We start from the raw sequence: 7,767 nt of genomic DNA, 5'->3' as shown, positions 1-7,767 counted from the left end.
TGATTACTCTTCCCTAAATCCCTTCTCAGGTTTTTAAGACCCCAAGCTAGACACATTATGTTAATAAAGGCTTGATTAAAGCTGAGAGTAATTAGAGGATTAAGTATAATTCCTACATTCTATTATCTTATTTATAGAACTTGATGGCAGGCTCTAAATTTTAACAGCAAGTGCTATGTTTAAAACTTAAACTGACATTCCTTCTGACTTTGACACATTTTAGCATTTTTTATTTAAATCTAATATTGCAATTACTCATATATTTCAACTCTTACCTTCCACTATATGTGTCATACATTTAAAAAGTAATTATATATAAAATTGTTTGGACTTCTTCAATATTATTTCATCCCCCAGAAAATCTACCTAAATTGTTTATGACTTCCATTAATGTTTTATACTATGAAACCTGCCGATATCAAGAAATAATACATGATAATTCTTGTTTTAAACTTTCTAAAAATGTAATTATGATGTCTTTCTGTACCTTGTGTTAATTATTTGGATATATATTTCATTCCCTGTGTGGTATTTTGTCATGACTATCAACGACTCCTGTTATTGCTGTTTTATGGCAGAATGAGTGACAACTATGGGTTTTTTTTTTTTTTTTTTTTTTTGCTACTGCAAATTGTTCCACAATGCGTTCTTTCACATGCCCTCATGTGCACCTGTGGAATTTCCTCGAGGGCTATGCTGAGGAGACAAAGCACAGAGTTTAAGGACATCCATGTATTGACTTTGTATAGACCACCAAATTGTTCTTCAGCAGAGTTCTGTCAATTCAGTCCCCACCAGCAGGGCTCAAAGCTCTTCTTTTTGCATTCTTACTAAAGTGCAAAGCTATCTCACTTTCTGAGTTTTCTTAACTGGATGATTATGGAATGAAATTTAACAGGTTTTTGTACTTCTCTGATTACTAATTATGGGTGCGCGGCTTTCGCGGAGCCCCAGCTGCTGGCTGGCGCCTGTCTCTGGGACGCCGCTGGGGCGGTCTGGCCCGCCGCATTGCTGAGGGTCTCCACGGCTACTGGACGCTGGCGACTCTACTGGTCACTGCGCTTCCAGGCGAGTTCTGTTCCAAACTACCGTGCACTCCCTCTAGGTTCGAGATCTGCAGGCCGGGTCACGAGGGCAGGTTTGGGAACGGTGAAAGCAGGGTCTTCCTGAGTCGTTGTTTAGGAAGAGACAGCCCCCTCCGGGGAGATGCAGGATTCAATGATACAGCTTCAGACACAGCTTCTGATGCAACTCTGATTTATTAAGGGGAAACCAGGATATTTATACTGTGGGGGGTAGTAGCAAAAGCCTTAATTGATAGGTGCTTTGTAGGATGCCTCATTTACATGTGGTGGTGGGCTTCTGCCAGGCTGTCAGACAATGCCTGATTATCACACAGGAAAACCTGGCAGTTTCATGCTGAAGGACATGTGTCTGTGACAGGCCCTTCAAAAGGTGAGTCAGGAAGAGAGCAGGAAGGTGCCCCGCTGAGAAAAGGAGTCTCTGCATAAGAACGCCAAGCTGGCCTGCGGCTATCTGGACATGGAGAGACTGATACTTTAGACAGCAGGGGTCCCCAACATCTCCCCCTCTTTGATTTAAAAATGAAGAAGTGTCATCACAAGCCCTAAGGGCCAACTCATCTTTATCTCGGGAGAATCCAAAGTCTGATAATTGACCATGACCTGTTTTGTAGTGATTTTAACAGTAGGATTTTCTATTTTCTTTCTTTTTTTTTTTTTACAAATTTCCCATATTAATCTTTGGTTAATTTGTGGCAAATACCTTCCCTTAGTGCATGTATTGCATTTTTAACTCTGTATGATATCTTTTATTTAAAAAAAAATAAATAACACATGTGTTTTCTATCTAAGAAATATTAGAAACAAGAATTTTGTTACACTCATAGCTTAAAAAGTTCAGTATACACACTCATTGCCCCCCACACATTCAGTATGTGCATGTGTGGTGTGCCCTTTGCCCTAAATTGATCAGCAAGAAGATAGGAGAAAAGTCATCATAATATGAAAAATGTTGTAGACATTGAGAAAACCAAAGCCACCTATGTTCCTCCTTCTGAGCTACATCTGTGCCCTTCTTTTCTGTGCCCTCACATCTACAAACTTAGTTCTAACAAGGAAATTGATTTTAAAATCAATGTAGATGAGCCAAAAAAAGAATTACAAACATGGATGTTAAGACCTGAATTCTCACAGTGATTATGGGAATCTTAGGGTTTGTCTATCAGTATAGTATTGACTCACTACTCTGTGCAAATTTCCCTGTCAAAGAACCTTCACATTGTGAGAACATGTAGAATATGCTCAATAAGTTCAGGATAATTAGTTCATACAAATTATTACTATTACAGACATGCTTGCTGAGATATCAGCAATGTCTCGATTTTATAACTTTCAAAGTGGTATCAAGTAATATTATAGCTGAGTATTGTGGATTTTTTTTCCTTTTTCATTTTTTTTTCAATCATTGTAGGCTACAAGATCATAATGACCCATACTAAGGGGTATAGACACTGTGGGGTGTGGTCTTAATTACTCTGCCAAATAGTCTTAGTTGGTAAAGGTTATTAAAAATCCTTCCCCCCAAAATTAGCTTTTGGTACAATATTGTGAATTTAAATTTTATTTTTAAAAATTATTTATTTAATAAACACATTGTTAGAAGTTTTTAATTATAGCATTAACATATTGAATAACAATTTCCAGAGCAAAGAAGCATCTCTTTCAAAATTGGAGGTGAATTTTTGGGTTCACAGTTGAATAAATACAGTTATACTATATTGAACTCAGTATAAAACCTATAAGACATAAAATTGAATGAGGTTTTAGCCTTCAAAAAAGATCCATTTCATTTTAGAATATACTGTTTCATACATAAAAACTCATTTTTAATGCTACTAACACTTAGATGTTTGCACAGGCATCTCTAATATAAATGAAATATCACTTAGATGTTTGCACATGTGTCTAATCACAGTTGGTTACTTTCTGAGATACTTGGTACCTGAGCATGGACATAAAGTCATTGGGTAAGATTTCAATGATAATGTGTTTCACCTCTACTAATTAACATGAAGCAAATTTTTATGCTTCTTCCTCAAATATAACTCATTTTTTTTAACTTGTTGACTTTTTTGTGTGTATTTCATACAGAACATCCCAAAAAATCTTATTCATCCCAAATGGCACCCTCCCATAATCTCCCTCCCCAAGCCCCCATTGGAGCCCATATATTCTGTCATCCCTGTTACTGTCCACTGTGCTGTCGGACCCCCTAGCTGTTCTCCAGTGCTTGTCCATCTGCTGAATCTAGTCAGGCTATCTAGAGTTCCTTGTTTTAGGAAGGTCAACCTTCCTCACCTAGCAGCAATCAGTTGCCAATATTCCTTTAGGTAAGACTGGGATCTGCTGTTCATTTTCACAGTTCTATGCTGGGTTACTGTCTGGGAGTCTCTTGGGTCACCCTGGCCAAAAACTCAAAGGAAGATATTTCCCATCTGGCATTGTTTCTTGTTATGTAGCTTTTACCTATACACATGGACTCTTAAAGAGTGATATTGATCCCTTTAATTTTTGGTTATACTTTCCTTTAGGGTATTTAAGACCATACAGTTTGTCCAGATAAACCAATTTATTTTTACTCTTAAGGTCATTTGAGAATCTGTTCCTCAGGGGTCATAGGAGCCCCTAGCTCCTTTTTACTTTTTCTTTTTCTTTTTTTTTTCACTAGTTATATCTATGTGAAGATAAGTCAAAGATCCTACTGAACTGTGGCTGGCTTCACTTGGAAGCATGGAAGAAATGTTTCCTCTGTGTTGATCCTCTTCTTTGTAGACTGGACACTGGTTCAGGTCCATTTGGTGGGATCTCCATGGCCTCCTTCACTGAGAGAACAGGTGACACACCACAGTTACAGGACATTTTGAGAGATGCTCATAGTTCCCTGGAACTTAGTCCACCTAGGAGGGCAAGGAGAAAAAACTGTCCTTTATGCCCCTCTGACCAAATTAGTATAGGCCTCAAAGTACCAAAAGTTCTCAGATAAACCTTGATTAGACATGTATTATATTCCTTGATCTAGTTGTAGGTATAATTTGTCAGTAGGTTGTTCGATTAATATGATTACCTCTAGTTATTTTAAAACTAGCTACTCATTATTTAATCTCTTGCATCGTCTAACCCTTCCACCATGGTTTCCCATTTAAGGTGCCCCCATTTTTCCCACTTCTCCCTTAATAATACCCTTTTCCTACGGTCCCACCTCTCTTGAGCACCTTCTTTCCCTTTATCCCCAAGGTTCCTGTATAACCCTCCCTCACCTTCCCCTTAAAATAATCCCATTTTTATCCATATCTCCCTTATAACTCCTGTTTCCTACTGTTCTTCTCTTTCAGATTCTTTCTTTTACTTTTCCTCCCTGGTTCCTTTTCATTCTCCTGGTTCCTGTAGTTATGTCTGTATACATACTCGCTTATAAGGATTTGGCCCTAGGATCCACACATGAAGGAGAACATATATAGTTTTTTGGTTTTTATCCCTGAGTCTGTGTTACTTCACTTAGTATAACAGTTTCTAGTTCCATCCATTTACCTGAAAATTTCATGATTTCATCTTTCTTTACTGCTGCATAAAACTCCAACATATAAATGAACCATATTTTCACTATCCACTCATCAGTTGAAGGACACTTAGCTTGCTTCCACCATCTCTTAGCTATTGTGAAAAGGGCAGCAACAAACATGGATGTACAACTGTCTCTGCAATAGGATGAGTTCTTTGGGTATATGCCAAGGAGTGGTATGGCTGGGTTAAATGGTAGGTTCATTTGTAGTTTTTACAGAGTTCTTCACACGGATTTCCATAGAGATTGAACAAGCTTGCAATCACACCAGAAGTGGATGAGCATTCCCCTTTCCCAATATCATCTCCAACATTTGGTATCATTTGTTCTCTTGATCTTAGCCAGCCTGATTGGGGTAAGATGAAATCTTAAAGTGGTTTTAATTTGCATTTCCCTAATTATTAATGATGTTGGACACCTTTTAAGACACTTCCTAACTGTGTTTATTCCTTCTTTGGAGAACTCTCTGTTCAACTCCTTAGCCCATCTTTTACTTCAGTTACTTCCTTTCTTGATTCTCTGTTTTTGACTTTGTTATATATTCTGTATGCTAAACCTCTCTCAGATGTGTCACTGCTGAAGATTTTGTCCCATTCTGTGGGTTTTCTCTTCATTTCCTTGGTTGCTTCTTTTGACATATAGAAGCCTTTTAGTTTAAATAGGCCCCATTTGTTGATTTTTGACCTCGTTTCCTGAGCAATTGATGTCCGGTATAGAATATCCTTTCCTACACCTATATCTTGTAGGTTATTGCCAATGTTTTCTTCTAACAGCTTCAGAGTTTCAGGCTTCACATTGAGGTCTTTGATCCATTTGGAGTTGACATTTGTGCAAGACGAAAGATAGGGGTTTAGTTTCATTCTTCTACAGGTGGAGATCCAGTTTTGTGAGGATCATTTGCTGAACATGATGTCTTTCCTCCAGTGAATGTTCTTGGCCCCTTTGTCAAATATCAGGTGGCTGAAATTGGATTTACTCATATTTGGGTCTTCAACTTTGTTCCATTGATCTCTGCATCTATTTTTGTGCCAGTACCATGCTATTTTTAGGAATATAGCTTTGTAATACAGTTTAATATCTGGTATAGTAATGCCCCAGTATTGTTCTTAGTGCTCAGGGTTGCTTTGGCTATCCGAGTTCTTTTGTGCTTCCATATGAATCTTAAGAAGGTTTCACCAACTCTGTGAAAAATGTCCTGCTGATTTTGATTTGCATCGCCTTGAATCTATATATGGCTTTTGGTAGGGTGGTCATTTTCACAATATTAATTCTTCCAATCCATGAGCACGGGCGGTCCTTCCATCTTCTGATGTCTTCCTCAATCTCTTTCTTTAAATATTTAAAATTTTCATTGTAGAGCTCTTTAATGTCTTTGGTCAGGTTTATTCTGAGATATTTTATTATTTTTTTGAAGCTATTGTGAAGGGGAATGTTTCCATTTACTCATTCTCTGATTGCTTGTTATTGACATGTAGAAAGGCTACAGACTTTCGTAGATTAATTTTGTAACCTGCCACTTTACTGAACATGGTAATAATTTCTAGGAGTTTCCTGGTGGAATTTTTGGCATCTCTTATTTATAATATCATATCATCTGAAAAAGGGATAATTTGATCTCTCCTTTCCAATTATTACTCCTTTAATTTCTTTCTCTTGTCTTATTGCTCTTGCAAGAGTTTGAGGCACTATGTTAAAGAGGAGTGGAGATAGTAGACATCCTTGTCTTGTTCCTGATTTTAACGGGAATGCTTCCACTTTTTCTCCATTTAGAATGGTGTTGGCTGTGGTTTTGTTATATATGACTTTAATTATGTTGAGGTATGTTCCTCCAGTCCAACTCTCTAGGTCTTTGAACATAAAAGCATGTTGAATTTTGTCAAAGGCTTTCTCTTCATCTATTGAGATGACCATGTGGTTCTTGTCTTTGAGCCCACTTGTATGATTAATGATGTTTATTGACTTGCGTATATTGAACCATCCCTGCACCTCTGGAATAAACCTACATGATCATGGTGAATGATCTTTGTAATGTACAACTCTATGTGGTTTGCTAGTATTTTGTTGAGTATTTTTGCATCTATGTTCATTAAGTATATGGGTCTATAGTTTTGTTTTTTGGTTGTATCTTTACCTGGATTTGATATTAGAGTGATGCTGGCTCCATAGAAGGAATTTGGAAGTTCTCCCTCCATTTCTATTTTATTGAATAAATTAAGTAGTATTGGATGTAGATATTCTTTAAATGCCTGATAGAATTCTGCTGTGAATCCATCTTGTGCTGGGCTTTTTTTAGTCAGGAGATTTTGTATTTCTTTTTCAATTTCCTTATGTGTTATGGGTCTGTTTATGCTGTTGATGTCTTCTTGCTTAATTTTTGGTGGTTCCCTTGCTTTTAAACACGCATCCATTTTTTTTTTTAGGTTTTCAAATTTAGTAGCATATAGGTTTTTAAAGTATTCCCTTATAATGCTCTGGATCTTTTTGACGTCTGTTGCAATGTTTCCCCTTTCATCTCTAATTTGGTGATTTTGAGGTACTCTTTCTTTCTTTGGGTTAACTGGGCTTGAGGTCTGTCAATCTTGTTTATCTTTTCAAAGAACCAGCTCTCCGATTCATTGATTCTTTGTATTGTTTTCTTTGTTTCTATTTCATTAACTTCTGCTCTGATTTTTGTTATTTCTGCTTGAATGCTGGGGTTGGATTTCATTTGTTGTTGCCTTTCAAGTGTCTCGAGCTGCAATATTAAGCCATTCATTTGTTTATTTGTTAAGCCATTTATTGTATTTGGGTTTTTTAAATGCCTTTTTAGTCAGGGTCTCCTTGTAGTCCCAGCACATTTGGACTAAGTATGTAGACCAGGCGGGTCTTGAACTCACAGCGATCCACCTGCCTCTGCCTCCCGAGTGCTGGGACAAAAGGCATGCACCATCACTCCCAGCACGATTATTTTAAAAACTCATGCTGGTCACTGAACGTTTATCCATGTTTTTTGTCAGTTTAATGAGACACGCTGTCTCTTCTCATATAGTGTATTTTGGAGAGTGTTTCATGTCTTGTTATCATATGTTAGATCTAAATTTTATAATAAGGTATAAATTATATTTCTCAGTTCTCAGTGATCTGTTA

General features: G+C 37.2%; 1 non-coding gene across 1 annotated transcript; it reads right to left on the bottom strand.

The window, feature by feature from the left end:
- Nucleotides 1-2,486: 2,486 nt before the first annotated feature.
- LOC115068399 lies at nucleotides 2,487-2,623 on the bottom strand. The gene has a single exon (XR_003847754.1). It is a non-coding gene; the product is annotated as a small nucleolar RNA SNORA4 (small nucleolar RNA).
- Between the last annotated feature and the right edge of the window lie 5,144 nt (nucleotides 2,624-7,767).

The sequence above is a fragment of the Nannospalax galili genome, unplaced genomic scaffold (assembly GCF_000622305.1).
Source record: "Nannospalax galili isolate Female #2095 unplaced genomic scaffold, S.galili_v1.0 scaffold1669, whole genome shotgun sequence".
NCBI classification, from domain to species: domain Eukaryota; kingdom Metazoa; phylum Chordata; class Mammalia; order Rodentia; family Spalacidae; genus Nannospalax; species Nannospalax galili.
The sequence above is the reverse complement of the archived record's forward strand: the minus strand, read 5'-3'. Positions and strand labels throughout refer to the sequence as shown.